We start from the raw sequence: 16,466 nt of genomic DNA on the forward strand, positions 1-16,466 counted from the left end.
ATCTGAAGTTCTATCCTCAGGAGTTTGTTTCCTGCAGATAAGACACCTGCACTCTATTAATACACATATGCCCTGGGAGAGGCAATGCATTAAGCTTGTCTCAGCTTAATTAGAATGTATTTATCTGGGGTTTCCCAATGAGCTGGCTAACTGACCACAGTACCTTGGAGCAAGAGAGAGAGAGAGAGACAACGGGAACATTTTTATAGGGCAGAGGATTGAATGACACATCAAAAATTGGGACAGTGCCTGGGGTGGCTACCTGGTGGGAGTCAGAGACAAGAAGAAGCCAGGGACGGAGGTGGATGGGAGGTTAATGGAGCACTGGAATGAGGAAAGTTGTGGGTGGCTGGGAACAAGGAAGTCAGCAGACACCAAAGGCCCCTAAGAAAAAATTTGCTTCACAGTTTTCCTCAGCCAGGGTCTGTCCACATGAATCTGTAAAAAACTGGTACCAGTTCCTCCTTGCTCAATGAACACTTGAGAGCAAAAAGACAACGGGTTGGGGGGGGGGGGTTTGTGGGGGGAGGGGGGAGAAATCACATTGTATTAACTTGTGACACTTTCTTGAGGCTCCTCCAGGATCTCTTTGTTTTCATTTTGCCTGAATTTCAGAGCTATAATTAGAGTTGAGAAGAAAATGTTCTGCACAGGGAGTTTTGCTAACACCACTGCTTTTGGAGAAGAAGTTTTTTTAGAGGTGAAGAACTCGGGAAAGTTTCCCCCATCCCTTTAGAAAACATGCTCTCCCTTGAGAATCTAAGAATGATAGGTTGCCGCAGTTACTTTCTAAAAGAACTCGTGTCTGGTAAGAGGAAGAAGAAGAAATCCCAGTGTTGCTAGCGCCCACCCTGAAGCTTCTGTGACCTTCTGCGACAGCGCAGGTTTGGGAGTGCCGGTGGCCAGGAGACTCCCTGTTCCTCAGAGCTGTGCTGGCTGAGGGGAAGCTTCGTTTATTTGTTGTGTGTCTTTGTTTCATGCTCTTCTGACATTTTATAACATGTGGATTTCTTCTGGAAAATGTCAATTATTATACAGTGTCTTTTCTCTCTTAAAAAATTCATGTTCTTGGGGCACTTGGGTGGCTCAGTTGTTAAGTGTCTGCCTTCGGCTCAGGTCATGATCCCAGGGTCCTGGGATCAAGCCCCGCATCGGGCTCCCTGCTCGGCGGGAAGGCTGCTTCTCCCTCTCCCACTCCCCCTGCTTGTGTTCCCTCTCTCACTGTGTCTCTCTCTGTCAAATAAATGGATAAAATCTTAAAAAAAAAAAAAAAAAGAATTCATGTTCTTAACACACGCAACTCTGGATGTCGTGGTGGTGGGGTGGTTAAGGGAGTTTGGTAAGAGTGGTGTACATCAAATCTGTGTGTTTCCTCAAGTGGGAACTGTGAGAGGCTTTTGAAAAGGTTGGATGCAAAAGTGAGGAACACTCCTCAACATTAACAGAATTTAGAGACAAGATCTCCTGAATGCCATTTTCCTTCTTGGTGAACTTGATTCCACCAAACTTAGATGCCATCTTAAAGCTGAAATACTCTATTTTCTCTCATTTTGCTTTGTTTACTCTCCTTCACTAGTTCTTTTACCTTGTCCACTGGACAAAGAGAGGCCAAGGGACTAAACCAAATTGTTTGGCCAACCTGTGAGGAGAACATAGCAGATGGGGAAATAGAAGTGCATACCCACAGCCTTTACAGTACCTCCTACGCCTTGAGACTATGCATATTTCAGTCCTTTTTCCCCTGTAGGTTTGGCTCTGTTGATTTTTTTTTCAGTCTATTTCCTCCCTATTGTTCAGGTTTGTTCATCTCTATTGTTCTAGCTTCCAGTTCACAGATTCTTTCCTTTGTCTCTTCCATTCTGCTTTTGAACCCATCCACTGAGCATTTTATTTCAGTTACTTATATTAAGTTATTCAAGAATTGAAATAATGGAGGAGAGCGCAGGAAACAGAGGAAAGGATCAGCGAACTGGAAGAAAGAACAATAGAAATTTTCAGTTCTAAATCTCCATTTGGTTCTTCTATTTCTTTGCTAAGGTTTTTAATTTTTTTCATTTGTTTCAAGGACAGTCATAATTGCTTGTTGGAGCATTTTTACCATGGATACTTCAAAATCTTTGTCAAATAATTCTAATATTTCTCTTGTCTTGGTGTTGGCATGTTTTATTTTATTGTATTTTTTTGTTTAGTTTGAGATCTTCCTGGTTCTTAATATGACAAGTGATTTTCTATTGAAACCGGACATTTTAGATTATGTTATGGCATCCTTGATCTTACTTAAACCTTCTATTTTAACTGGCTTTATCTGACACCATTCTGGCAAGGAAGGGAGGGCCTTACCTTACTGCCAAGTGGACACAGAGGTCCAGGTCTCCCACTCAGCCTCAGCTGACTCCTGAGGGAGGGGGCTGTCATTACTGCTGGATGGGAGTTCCAGGGACCCTACATCGTCTCCAGTGACACTGTAGTAGGGGTGACCTTATTACCAGTGGATGATGGTGAAAGTCCTGACTCTTCACTAGACCAACTCTGATGTCACATCACTCCAGGGGGGAGGACAAGAGATTTCTTCTTCCTGGCTGGTGGAGGTAAAACTACAGGCTCCCCACTTGGTCTCTACTAGCACACTGGGGGTCGGTAGAGGAGGAGAGAGGAAACTTATAACTGGCAAAGATAATAATCTTGGCTTCCTACTTGGCCTTCTCTGATATGTGGAGAGGGTATTGGGGTACCTCATTAGATCCTGGTGTGAATGGAAGTCTGAGCTCCCCACTTAGCTTTTGCTGCTATGGGTGAGGATGAGCCCATAGTTTTTCTATGGTGTTATGGTGGAGTAGACCAGTTGCTGTCTAAAAGTTTTCTTAGATCATGGATTAAATGTAAAACCTAAAATTTAGAAAGATTTTAGAAAAAAAATTGGAAAAGATAGCAGGCATCTAGGGGTAGGCAAGCAGTTCTTAGACTTGATGCAGAAAGCATAATAAATTAGTCTTCATTAAATTTAAAAAACTTTAGTTCTGTGATTTTGTTAAGAGGATGAAAAGACAAGTTATAAACTAGGAGAATATATTTCACATCACATATTCACCAAAGGAATAGTATCTAGGATACATTAAAAGAAAAAAAAAAGAAACTCCCCAAATTCAACAATGAAAAGCCAAACAATTAGAAAATGGGCAAAAAGACATGAAAAGACCCTCACCAAAGAGGATATACAGACGGCTGATACACATATGCAAAGATGTTCAAAATCATTGCCATCAAGGAAGTGCAAATTAAAACCTCAATGAGATATCATTATATATCTACCAGAATTGCTAAAATGAAAAATATCAGCTGAATGCTAGCGAGGCTTTGGAGAAACCGGATCATTTATAAATTGCTGGTAGGAATATAAAATGATGCAGCTACTCTGGAAAACAGTTTGATAGTTTCCAGGAAAACTAAACATGGAACAAGCATGCAACCCAGCGATGGCACCCGTGGGCATTTATCCCAGATAACTGAAGAGTTATCTTCACACTGACACCTGCACACAAAAGTTTATGGCAGCTTTATTTATAATAGCTTTAAACTGGAAACAACACACTCCTTCAGTGGGTGAATGACTAAAGAAACTGGTCCATCCATACCATGGAATGCTACTCTGCAAAATAACAATGATGACAACAACAAAAACTCCCCCAAAACCCAAACTATTGCTGTATACTACAATCTGGATAAATCTCCAGAAAATCATGCTAAGTGAAGAAAGCCAATCTCAAAAGTTTACATACTACATGGTTCCATTTATAAAACATATTCGAAATGACAAAATTGCAGAGATGAAGAACAGATTAGTGATTGTCAGGGGTTAAGGAGGGCATGAAGGCAGGAAGGAAGAAGATGTGGTTATAAAAGGACAACAGTGAGAGACACTTGGTGACAGAATTCTTCCTCATCTTGACTGTATCAATGTCAATATCATGGTTGTGATCTTACACTACAGATTTGCAGGATGTTTCCTTCACGGGAAAACTGAGTAAAGGATACAGGAGATCTTTCAGTTTTATTTTTTACAACTGCAGGTGAATCTATAATTTTTTCAAAATAAAAACTTCAATTAAAAAACAAAAACACCTAATAAGTCAGACGAAGAGGGCAAAGGTTTTCCAGACAAAGGAGAAATTCAGGAGGTGAGATTGCATGGTTCCAAACTTTGGGTCCTTCTGAACCACTAGGAGGAGCCTTCGGTTATGATCTAGATCCTTCGAGAAGAAAGGAATTGTATATGACAGTCTTTAAAACTGCAGGCTTACACCCACAGCAGACATGATTCTGATCAAGTGTTAATGGCCACTACTCTTCTAGGGGGTTCATGTATTCCAACAGATACTGGATGGCTTGCAGAATGACAAAGTCCTGAACCACAGAAAGGGTTCGCCTAGCCAGACCTTCAGTTGTAACGTTGGTGGGCTGGTGCTTGGAGGGGCTGTCTCTGGGGCAGGTTATACCTGCTGCTCCTTTAAGGAAGTTGGGAACTGATGGTGGAGAATGCTGCCTTCATTCCCAAGACTGGCCACTTGGTGGTGTTTCTTTTTATTCACCCAGCATGTGGCTCATTTCAGCAATGCTTCTCTACTCAGCAGGACTAGAGAGAAGCCAGGGGCAGCTGGGGGATTCACAGGGTTTAACCAGTCTCTGGGGAGGTGAGAGGAGGACTTGGCTTGAGCATATCTTTTGGAAACATTGTTAATCTCAAACCCGGTGGAGTCACCTTCCTAGCCGTCTCTGAGGCATCACTGTGCCTTTTGCTGTTTGTCCACCTCCCCAGCCCACTCAATCATTATGTTCCCTTTTTAAAAAAGAGAAGTGATTAAAGATATCTTCCCAACAGAAAGAAATCATATTAGTCATTTATTAGGGATTTTCCCATCCCTCACTTTTGTTTTGCAAGACCAGTGTGCAACAGTGACAGATGTACATCCACAGAGGTATTTTCCTACGTAGATTTTTTTCTCTAACTTGCTTTCTGGCATCAGGATGCTTTTTCATCACTACCTGAATCTTTGGAAAGTTGTTTCTCCCCTTATTCAATGTACCTAAGTCTCACTAGCAGCAGTTGGAAGTACAAGACTGTGTGAATGTGGTTTTATGGCTGTGTAAATGATGGGAAAAAGAAGTTGCACGGGGTATCTGCTTGTAAATTTCCTTAGCGAAAGCATCAAAACTCCTGTCTAGGGGCGCCTGGGTGGCTCAGTCATTAAGCGTCTGCCTTCGGCTCAGGTCATGATCCCAGGGTCCTGGGATTGAGCCCTGCATTGGGCTCCCTGCTCTGCGGGAAGCCTGCTTCTCCCTCTCCCACTCCCCCTGCTTATGTTCCCTCTCTCGATGTGTTTCTCTCTGTCAAATAAATAAGTAAAATCTTAAAAACAAACAAATAAACAAAACTCCTGTCTAAAGAAACAATGGAAACATCCTAACAGTTGGTGGTCAGAGCATCGTAACTGCAAACATTTATAGGTCATGTACCAAACACTGGGAGAAGGGCCAAGGGTATAAAAAGGTTAGCGACACAGGCCCTGCCATAAGGGCTTTATGGTTTGTCAGCAAAAATGGTAGCTGGCCTGTTGTGAGTATCTGCTGGGCATCAGTAACACTAGCAAATGCCCTCACTCATTCTGCAAAGTAGTGAGAACAATTCCCACTTTCCACATGTGGGAACTGACACTCGAAGAGATTAAAGAACTTGCTCATGTTCACAGAACTAGTAAACGGTGATGTTCAGATATGAACCCAATCTGCATATGCCCTATTATCTCTAAAGAGAAAAGAGAGAGGGGAAAAAAATCAGTAAATGGGCAGTGCTTAATCAATATGTGGGAAGTGGCTGATGATAAAGGCCATGAGATACCTAAGGAGGGAGAGATGATTATGCCAAGGGAGCCTTTCATGAATATCAATTGTGCACTCTGTTTAATGTCTAAACTAGAGGGTATTTTCTGTATTGTTTTAATTGGATGTGAGCTCTGTAACAGCAAGCCAACCCAAGCATGTCTACATACTTTGCAATGTGACAGAAATTATCCTGTTGACAAAACGTGAATAAATGGTATCCTTCTATTTATATTAAAAGGAAAAAGTTCTTTCAAACTTGGCTCAGAACTTTCCACTTAAAAGAAGTGTTTCTTTATTCTATTTTACTCCAGGACACCCCTGGCTGTCTTCTTCCTTCCTTCCCATTTCCTAGGAGAATCTGTTCTTGCCAAATCTTGGTGTTGGAAGTCAACCAGTCCTCCAAGATGTAGAAAATACAGAGTGAGTACTAAAATAAACTACTGACAAAAAGTCATTATTCAAAGAAATTCAAAGAAACTCTTCATTCTTTGGGAGTCCACATAGGCTCCATAGGAGAATGTATGAAAAAAAACAAACCATAAACCAACTTGAGATCCGTGTTATAGGGCAGAAGTTACTAGCATGGGATTGTTCAAACAACCCACCTCCTTTCAGCTCTCTAACAAGACTTTATTTTTTTAAAAAGATTTTTACTTACTTATTTGAGAAAGAGAGAGAGAGAGATCTTGAGCAGGGGGAGGGGTATAGGGAGAAGCAGACTCCCCACTGAGCAAGGAACCCAATGCAGGACTTAATCTCAAGACAGGGATCGTGACCTGAGCTGAAGGCAGACGCTTAAACGACTGAGCCACCCTGGCGCCCCTCTAACAAGACTTTAATCATGAGTTCAAGTCCTCTCCTCTTCTTCCAACTGAAGAGGGAAGATCCTTTCTTGCCTCCACAGAAGCTAAGTTGATGCACAAAATGAAAGGATGGGGAGTAGGCGAGAGGGGAAGGAAGATAAAAGTGTCCAGAGGGAAGCTTTAGAGTAGATATGGAAAGGAAATGCAGTGTGCTTGGGTGGGACCAGGTATTTGAATCTCCTACACAGATTTCAAGTATGTTGAGACAGGTGTTTGAGCAATTTTGTGGTTACTCTAGGTTGTTGGTGGATAATTTCTGCATTTCCAGTAGGCACAGCCACTTCTGCCCTGCCAAGCTTCCTACATTCCAGGATTTAGAGACCAGCAGGGATGAGTTTACCTGGCCATCTGGCTGGTGGGAGTGATGTGGGTGACCAAAGTAAATCAACTTGAGAATAACCAGTGTGCAAGTTTAACCTGTGAGGTTAAACTTGTGAAACTGTCATCTTTAGAGGACAAAAAAAGTTGAATATTGGCAATTCTGTATGACTCAATTTCATACATTCTCCTAATTTTAAATCCATTTCTGCAATGTCTTAAAAGGACCTTGAAACTAAATATGTTGGAAAGAACAGAGTTTGGTGTCAAAAGACATTTGAGTTCCAGAGCTATTTTTTTAAAAATCAAATATATGATCTTGGGCCCAGCTTTCTCGTCTGAAAAATTGATATAACAACACTTATGTACCTTATAGGGACAGAGTAAGAGATGATAAGACATACAGAGCTTTTAGCTCCATTGTAGGCACTCAAATGCTAATTTTTCCACCAAACCCACTTCACTGAGGTCTCCAGCTTTTATTTGCTTGAGATGTTAGCCAATGTAGTTGATGTCTCTGGATTTTCACTGACCCCAGCATTCAGAATCAGTTGTGTTAAGGAAAGAAAGGACACGATAGCTCATTGAGACTGATGCCACATTTTACAAATGTGGAAATCGAAGCCCAGAGACATTTCCTTAGGCCACAAAACTAGCCAGTGTCAAGATCCCTGCTGCCCAGGTCCAAGTTGCTGGTTCCAGACAGTTGACTAAGTGACCCAAAATAGTTGATCTGGCCTTATATTTCAGTATTGTCTCATCCATCCAGTGGAAACCCAGGGCAGGGAGGAGAGGGAGAAAGAGAAACCTGAATGTGCCCCAAGGTCAGCTTTTCTTTCAGACACAGATAGTATACACTCTTGCATAGACTGCATGCTCCTCCATCCCAGGAGACCCAGAGCCACTCTAAGGCTTAGGCAGGAATAGCAGATTGAGTTCATCTCACTGTCAATTATTGTTAGGTGCCTGGGGATCTGTGTTGAGAAGGATTCTGTGACCGTTTCCAGGTTCAACAAGGCAGAGTTCTCTAATTGATGAATGATACCTGCCTCTGGTGTGGAGGTGTGGAAGCAGAAAGTGGTAGCATGAATTCCTGGGCCTTAGTTCAGGTGGATTTGGCTGAGTCACAATCTCCTGGGTGTAGATCAGGCCTCTGCAGTTCTAATAAGCTCCCTGGGTATATGAAGTTTGAGAACCGCTGACTTAGAAGACAAAATAAAAATTCCTTCAAGCATGCCATAAGTCCCCTGGGTCCTGGCCCGGAGAGTTCCACTGTGCAGTGGGACCAGTTAACTAGATACATGTGAGTCAGGAGACATCTCATACAGCAGTGGGGCCTAGGTGATGCCAATTTGGCAGAGCCCTCCTCAGTCAGCCACCATTGTAGCTGGAGCTGTCCTGGAGGCTGACACCCAAAGGCACTGGGTCAAAACAGTGGTTACCTTTATTTATTTGTTTGTTTGTTTGTTTGTTTGTCTATTTATTTATTTATTTTTGCAAACTGGTTGTTATGGTTGAATTGTGTCACTCCTAAAATTCATATGTAGAAGTTCTAACCCCCAGTACCCCAGAGTGTGATCTTCTTTGGAAAACAGGGTTGTTGCAGATGTAATTAGTTAAGATGAGGTCATACTAGAGTAAGATGGGCCCCTAATCCAAGATGACTGATGTCCTTGTAAAAAGGGGAAATTTGACACAGAGATAGAAATGTTCAGAGGAAAGATGCGGTAAAGATGGCCATCTGCAAGCCGAAGAGAGAGGCCTGGGACACAGCCTTCACTCACAGCTCTCAGAAGAAACTAACTCTGCCAACACTTTGACTTCAGACTTCTTACTAACAGCTTCAGAACTGTGAGACAATAGGTATCCTGTTGTTTAAGCTCCCTGTGTGTGGTTCTCTCTTACGGTGGCTCTAGCAAATTAATACACTGAGTGGTCTAAGAACCTTAGGTACTATCTTCACCCCAACTTTAGGGATGGGAAGGTTTTAGGTAACTGTCCAAGGTCATACAGCTACCAGGATAAAACCAGGGGTAGCCTTCTCCGATCCTGGTGTTGTCTGAACTAATTGCCTCTCATGGAATGGCTTCCAGCTTCTTGATACTATACCTGCCTTGCCCTTTCCTGCCTCCTTATCCCCCTGTGTGGTATGCTATGCTGACCTGGGTTCCAATGGCCAATAGCCAGCCCAACTCTGGGATTTGTCTCGTTTCTGTGCTGTCACTGCCATGGGTGCTAATGAGCTTACCTCTGCCTGAGCTTCCGCACGTTGATGTATGTCTGGTTCAAAGAGATGAGTAATCTCCTGAAACAAACATTATAGTAATTGAAGACATGAATAAAGTACAAAGTTGTTATGAAGGTGGTCTGTGCCTATAATATGACAACATGTAAAAATGAAATCCCTTTTAATTTTTCTTTCTTTAAGTTAGGAGGTTTACATCTGTGATATCATTTATATTGCTATAGAAAAAAAAGAGCTTTGTAATCTATTCTTTGGCTATAAAAGTGTTTCCAGAGGCTTCAGCCATGTTTTTTTTTCCCTTCTCAATCTTCTTGATACTGATGAGATCCTTTGTAGGTTCAAGCAGCTTCGTCTAGAAAGTATCCTAAAAGAGGTTAATAGCCCTGATTATAATACTTTGCTATATTCATTTCTATTGACCCAGAAATTGTACAGTTGTTATGTGACCTAAGAGCCAAGGCTGCTCCTTGGCGAGGGGAAATGGTGACTAGAGTAATCGAACAGAGTTTTCCAAAGGCTTCCAATCCCATGAGAAATAATTGGCTTGGTTTTTTTTTTTAATATATGTGTTCATTAATATTTGATATCTGATCCAAGAAATGTAAAATCAGAAGAATTTATAGCCAAAGGCAAATATAGAGTGAGCCTCTTGGTGATTCAATTGAGCTAGCATGGTTGATAAATGAAACTGACTTTTTGAAGATATACACTTTCTGCAGTAAGGAATGTGAGTTTTTAATCAAGAGATAAAGACACAATGTGCAAGCATCATGTCTCTACATCAGATTTTATGTGGCAGTTCGAACAGGGAGGCTCGCCTCCCAGGGTTGTAAGCAAACACGAGAAGAGGTAAGGCTTGTGAAAGTGATCTGGAAGTTGGTGGAGTGGTTTGTAGAGAATGATCTGTAGGAATCATCAAAGAACAACCATCTCCTGAAGAATCACTATTTTCTTACTGGGCCTTTTTGTCCATGAGAGCTTTTGTCAAGATCGTGCCCCTCCTTGGAATGAACCCTCTGATGCCCTCTATCCTTTCCTCAGCCTTCCACGTCCGACAAGGGGCTGTGGTGTCTTCCCCCTGGGAAGACATCTAGGCAGGCACCTCACTCTGCCTGGCGTTGTAGTTATGTGGGAATGTTCTCTATCCACTCTTCCTTCGTATTTCCACCCTCAGATTCTAGAATTGAAAACTCCTCAATCCAGTGGCCTTACTTACTGGCCCAGTTGGAGGATGTAAGGTCCCCCATCCTCTGATTAGCCTGCAGAAGGATCTAGCATTCTCCTCCCTGCTTCTGGACCCCTCCCCGCCTGCAGAAGTCAAGTAGGATTGGAAAACGGGGAAACTGAGAGCAGACTGTTTCCTGGAGACATTGAACTTGTTTCATGTTCACGCTGATGTGTGTTAACTATGTGTTCAAACTTTTCCCCCAACTACTGTTTCCTTCTCAGCGTTATGAATCAGAAAACTTCCAAATGCTTTTTTTCCTATAGACAGAGTATAGGGCATAGGTGCTTGCCCCTTATTCCATAAGTTTAGTTCTGTCCCTCTATGAGATAGGGTAAAATGAATTGCTATCATAAATAAACCTCAAACTTTCAGTGGCTTAACACAAGAAAAGTTTATTTCTCCATCACATCACAGTCTGATGTGTAGAATTCTGCTCAGCAGGGGGCTTTCTTATTACAGTAATTCACACACCCAGCTTCCTTCCATCTTGTGGATCTTTGGTCTTCTGCTTCCAGGTAATGGAAAATCCTGAAAATGGCACCTATCATTCTACTCACATTCCACTGGTGAAACCTAGTCAGAAGGTCACACCTGGATGCAGAGGGTGCTGGGAAATCAATCTGTGGTTGGACAGTCACGTGCTAGCAACAAGTTCCCACTACAGAAGGAGCATAAATTTCGGGAGGTTAGCTAGCGGTCTCTGTCACACTATGCTCACTTTGTGTGGAGTAGGAACAGCGTGTTAACATACTCAATCTCTCACCTCCTCATCTCACTCCAGTCCAGCAAGCAGAATTTTCAAAGCTGTCCTTGAGTTGTGCTGGACTCCAGTACTTTTAATCTCCACCATTAGAGCCCTGCCAAGCCTCTGACAGCTTTGGCAAAGCATGGCCTGGGCCTTTGTAGAAGGATCAGCTGCAGGCTGTGGGTCAGGGTCCCCCTCCATGGTCTGCAGCTCCACTACCCTCCCTTATTTGCCAACGTGACTCTAGATAATTACAAGTTTGGAAAAAGATATGCTTATTTCTTCCCCTGTTGGCTTTGCTGAAGTAAATATATTTTTAGTAGACCATGTCCTGGGCATGCTTGTTTCTCTTTCAATATCTGGGACTGTTGCCACCATAGCCCTGACCCAGGGCCTTACTCATATAGGCTCTCATAAATATGTGTTGAATAAATAGATGAACAGACATTAATGACTTAACAATATTCAAGGGATGTTGTATATCAGGGTCTGAAATGTTTTATACACCAACTAACCCATGCATCCCAAATAAGGAGAATAGGGTTTAGTAGTGCTAACGTAAGATGGGGACCATGCAACATAGGGAGCCACTCTGACCCACGTTTTTTGATGTCGGTGCTCATGAACTAATGCTTCTGATGGGTCTTTTCATTAATCGTGAAGAAGAGGACAATGTCTGTGAAGAGTTACTTAGAACTGTAACTAAGTATACTGGTTTTCCAAACGGGGCTGGGGCAGTGTGACTCACTCTACAAGAGTCTTAGTTAATCTGTCTTTGAGCACCATGCCAGCCAGAGCCCTGTCACAGAGCTGACACATCAGGGCCCCTACTACCTCTCACCACAGAAGCAGGAGGAGCTGAGACTGCAGTTGTCAGCCTGGGTGCTACTGGGCTGGATTGGAGGGGAGGGAAATACGAAGTGGCCGTATCCTTATGGGGGAGACAAATGGATACCAAATAGGCGTTTTGATGCCTACGTAGAATTCAGTTAACAAGATTTATGACCAGATAGAGAAATGGGTAAGAAAGAAATACAAATGTATTCATGAGAAGAAAACATATTGTGAAAAGCATTCCCATTATCCTGAAGATTGGCCTAAATGAAACTTTAACCTATTCAGAGTCCTCAGGTCTTAGTGAAATGGAGCTGCTTTTCATTTCCTTTCAGGCTTGAAGGCATCTGGGAGGTGATTTGTAGTCAAATCCCGAGGGAGACTGTTGCACTTAGAAGGTGGTCTTTTTGGGGGGATTCAGGAAGGGGGTCGGGTCTCTTTTAGCTGTGCTCTTCTGTCTCTTGTGATTCTTGGCAAATGAGGTAGATGAAGGGGGAAGTTATCGTTAGTGACTTTCATCTCCCCTTCTATTTGTTTAAATCCCCTTTAACACTTTAATCAGAAATAATGCCATTAAAAATTATTTTCTCTGCACTCAGTTCTAAAATGCACATACTCCTGAAAAGGGTCACAAATAAAGCCAAAACACACGAAAATGAGCCTGGCTATTAGATGCTTTTTCTAGATAGAAGGAATTCCTCAAGAATGTGGGGAATTGGAAAGTAGAGGGAAAATCAAGGAGACACTGTGGCTTCTGGATTGGAGCCATATAGTAGCTGAAAGCCTTTAATATATCCCTCGAATCTGTGGAAATGTGTGCATAATTACTTGGTAAGTGTAATGTTTTGTTCATCTGACATATTTTACCCTATAATAAAATGATTCTTTCCAAGTGTGTGGAGTTTTCACCATAACACACGAGGCTCAGAACGATTTGACAAAAACTTGTTTAAATTATGAATACGCTTATAGTTGAGTTTGCTTGAAAGTTAAGTTAATCATACACATCGAATGTAAAATACATGCATGCAAATTGGTACAACCTTTGGGGAAGGCAATATCTATTAAAAATTTGAATGTGCATACTCTTTGATCCGGCAATCTTACTTCTGGGAATTTTTCCACAGAAAAGCTCCCCACAATTATGCAAGGATATTACATAGGATGTTTCCTTAAGCATTGTTTATAGCAGTGAGTAATGAGAAATAATTCAAATGTCCTTTCTTAGGGGATTGATTAAATAAGTCATGCAACAATCATAAAACAGAATATCAAGAAACTTAAAAAGAATGAGGCATTCCTGTTACTAACACAGAAAGGTATCAAAGGTCTGTTCTTCTGTGAAAAAGCAATTACAGTAGAGTACACACAGGGTAATCTCATATCTTTATATGGCTGTAGAGTCTCAGAAAAGGCACAAAGACTTATACCACATTGTAAATGGTAGTCATCTTTAGGGGATGGGGGACTTCTACTTTCTGTTTTTATTATTTCTGCACTGTTTGAGTTTTCAGCAACATGTATTACTTTTGCAATAATTCTTTTACTATACCCTGTTGAGGTGTGGGCCTCGTTTTGGTCACAAGCCCTCCTCACTAGGGGAATGCTCTTTCTTCTCATGCCTGTGGTGTTGGGTGTGTCCCGTTCTGTTTCTCCGCCATTTTGCTGATCCCCTCTCCTCATGCTGGGTGGGATGCTCAGGGTCCAAGGTCTCCTTCTTACAGACTCACTGTCAATGCTTCAGTCTTTGGGGATTTGATGCCTTTATTTCAAATCCTTTTATACTTGCTTTCCCTTCCTTACACACCCTTTCCCTGTTCCTCTGTTTTCACTGTGCTCCTTCCCCTCCTGTAGTTTCCATGTTCTCTATGCTCCACCCTCCACTCTCTTTTTCACATTGACTTTCTCTCTGAAGAGTCCATCTTCTGGAAGCCATCTTTTCCTTACTGCTGCTGTTTAGTACCACCCACTCTGAACAGTGTAGAAAGTGCTCCCTCACCTGCTGTAGCTGAAAATCTGAGCTCACCCTCTTTTAGCTTCTGGCATTCATACCACCAGCTAAGGATACTCTGAGATTCAGTAGTTTTGTGGTAATTTTGTGACTTTCTAACTCTGATGGCCAGAGAGGCAATTGAAGCACAGTCATAGGCAGAAAGTAATCTGCTAATTGCCACAGGAATAGCAAGAGGACTGAGGTGACAGGCCTTCAACATGGCCACCAGGATCTTTGACTCCTGGTATTCACACCTTTCTGTAGTCCCCTCTTCCATGGAATCAGAGTTGACTTGTGTGACCAGTAGAATACTGTGGAAGTCACAGTGTATGTATGACTTCTGAAGCTACTTGGTTTCATGGATTGCTAGTTCTGGGTAAAGGCAGCCATCATGCTGTGAGGACACTCAAGCAGCCCAGTGGAAAGGCCCACATGTAGGGGAATGGAGGCCTCCCACGAAAAGCCATCACCAACTTGACAGCCAACTGAGTAAGACACCTTGGAAGTAGATCCTCCAACTCCACTTATGGATTCAGATGGCTGAAGTCCCAGCAGACATCTAGCCTCACAAGAAAACTGAGCCAGAACCTTCCAGCCAAGACACTGCCAAATTCTTGACCCACATAGATGAATTTATGAGAAAATACATGATTTTTGTTGTTATAAACCACTAAGTTTTGGGGTGATTTGTCTCACAGCATTAGATGAATAATATAAGAACCATGTCCCAAAGACATGAAATAGCTCTTCTCTCCGTGGTTTTTTTCTGTTTACTTTTCATAAAGTTAAGGCTGTAGAGAGAAGTAACTAAGAGCATAGACTTGGGCAATAGACCCGGCTCAGATCCCAGCACCATAAAATCCTAGTTTTGGACTTTGGAATAAGTTGTTTAACTTCTTTGAGCCTTATTTTTCATATTTTTTTAAGTGGGAGAGCCTGAAACCATAAAACTCCTAGAAGAAAATATAGAGGGTAAGCTCCTTGATGTTAGTCTTGGCAATGATTTTTTGGATTTGACACCAAAATCGAAGGCAACAAAAGCAAAAATAAGTGGGACTACATAAGATAAAAAAGTTTCTAAATAAGAAAGAAAACTATTAACAAAATAAAAAGGCAACCTTAGGAATGGGAGCAAATATTTGCAAATCATAAATTTGATATGAGATTAATAACCAAAATATACAAAGAATTCCTAAAACTCAATAGCAAAGCCCTGAGCAACCTAATTAGAAATGGACAGAGAGACTGTATAGACATTTTCCCAAAGAAGACACACAGATGGCCAGCAGATATATGAAAAGTTGCTCAGCATCACTAGTCATCAGGAAAATGCAAATCAAACCCACAATGAGATATCACCTCACACCTGTTAAAATGTCTATCATGAAGAAGACAAGAAATAACAAGCATTGGTGATGAGGATGTGGCAAAAAGGGAACCCTTGTGCACTCTTGGTGGGAATGTAAATTGGTGCAGCCACTATGGAAAATAGTATGGAAGTTCCTCAAAAAATTAAAAATAGAACTCCTGTATGATCCAAGAATTCCACTTGGATATCCTTGGGTATATATTCAAAGAAAACAAAATCACTATCTCAAAGAGATACCTACACTTCCATGTTCATTGTTCATTGGAGTGTTATTTACAGTAGCCAGGACATGGAAACAATCTAAGTGTCAGTTGACATGTGAATGGTTAAAGAAAATTTAATCTACAATGGAGTATTATTCAGCTATAAAAAAGAAGGAAGGCCTGTCATTGTGAGAATACAGATGGACTTTTGGACATTATGCTAAGTGAAATAAACAGACAGACAAATACTGTACGATCTCATTTACATGTGGAATCTAAAAAAACCCAAGCTCATAGACATGGAGAGCAGAGTAGTAGACACTAGAGGCCGGGGTTGGGTGCTGGGGGAAGTGAGTGAAGGTGGTCAAAAGGTACAAACTTCCAGTTATAAAATAAAAAATTTTTGGAAATGTAATGTACAGCATGGTGATTATAATTAGCAATACTGTATTGTATATCTGAAAGTTGCTAAAAGAGTAAATCTTAAAAGTTCTTATCACAAGAAAAAATTTGTAACTATGTGAAATGATGGATGTTAAATAGACTTATTGTGGTAATCACTTCACCATATATTCATATATTAAGTCATTATGTTGCACCCCTTAAACTAATTCAAGGTTATGTATCAATTACATCTCAGTAAAATTTGAACAAAATGAAGTGGGTGAGAATGATGGTACCCACTCAGCAGAGCTAAATTAAAGATGATATATGTAAACAAAATTATTCCGGATCCTGACATGGAGTAAATATTTAGTAAGTGCTATCTTAAAAAAGACAAAAAGATCCAA

The sequence above is a fragment of the Eumetopias jubatus genome, unplaced genomic scaffold (genome assembly GCF_037043125.1).
Source record: "Eumetopias jubatus isolate StellerSeaLion01/CBP00866 unplaced genomic scaffold, mEumJub1_p1.0 scaffold_7, whole genome shotgun sequence".
Classification (NCBI taxonomy): Eukaryota; Metazoa; Chordata; class Mammalia; order Carnivora; family Otariidae; genus Eumetopias; species Eumetopias jubatus.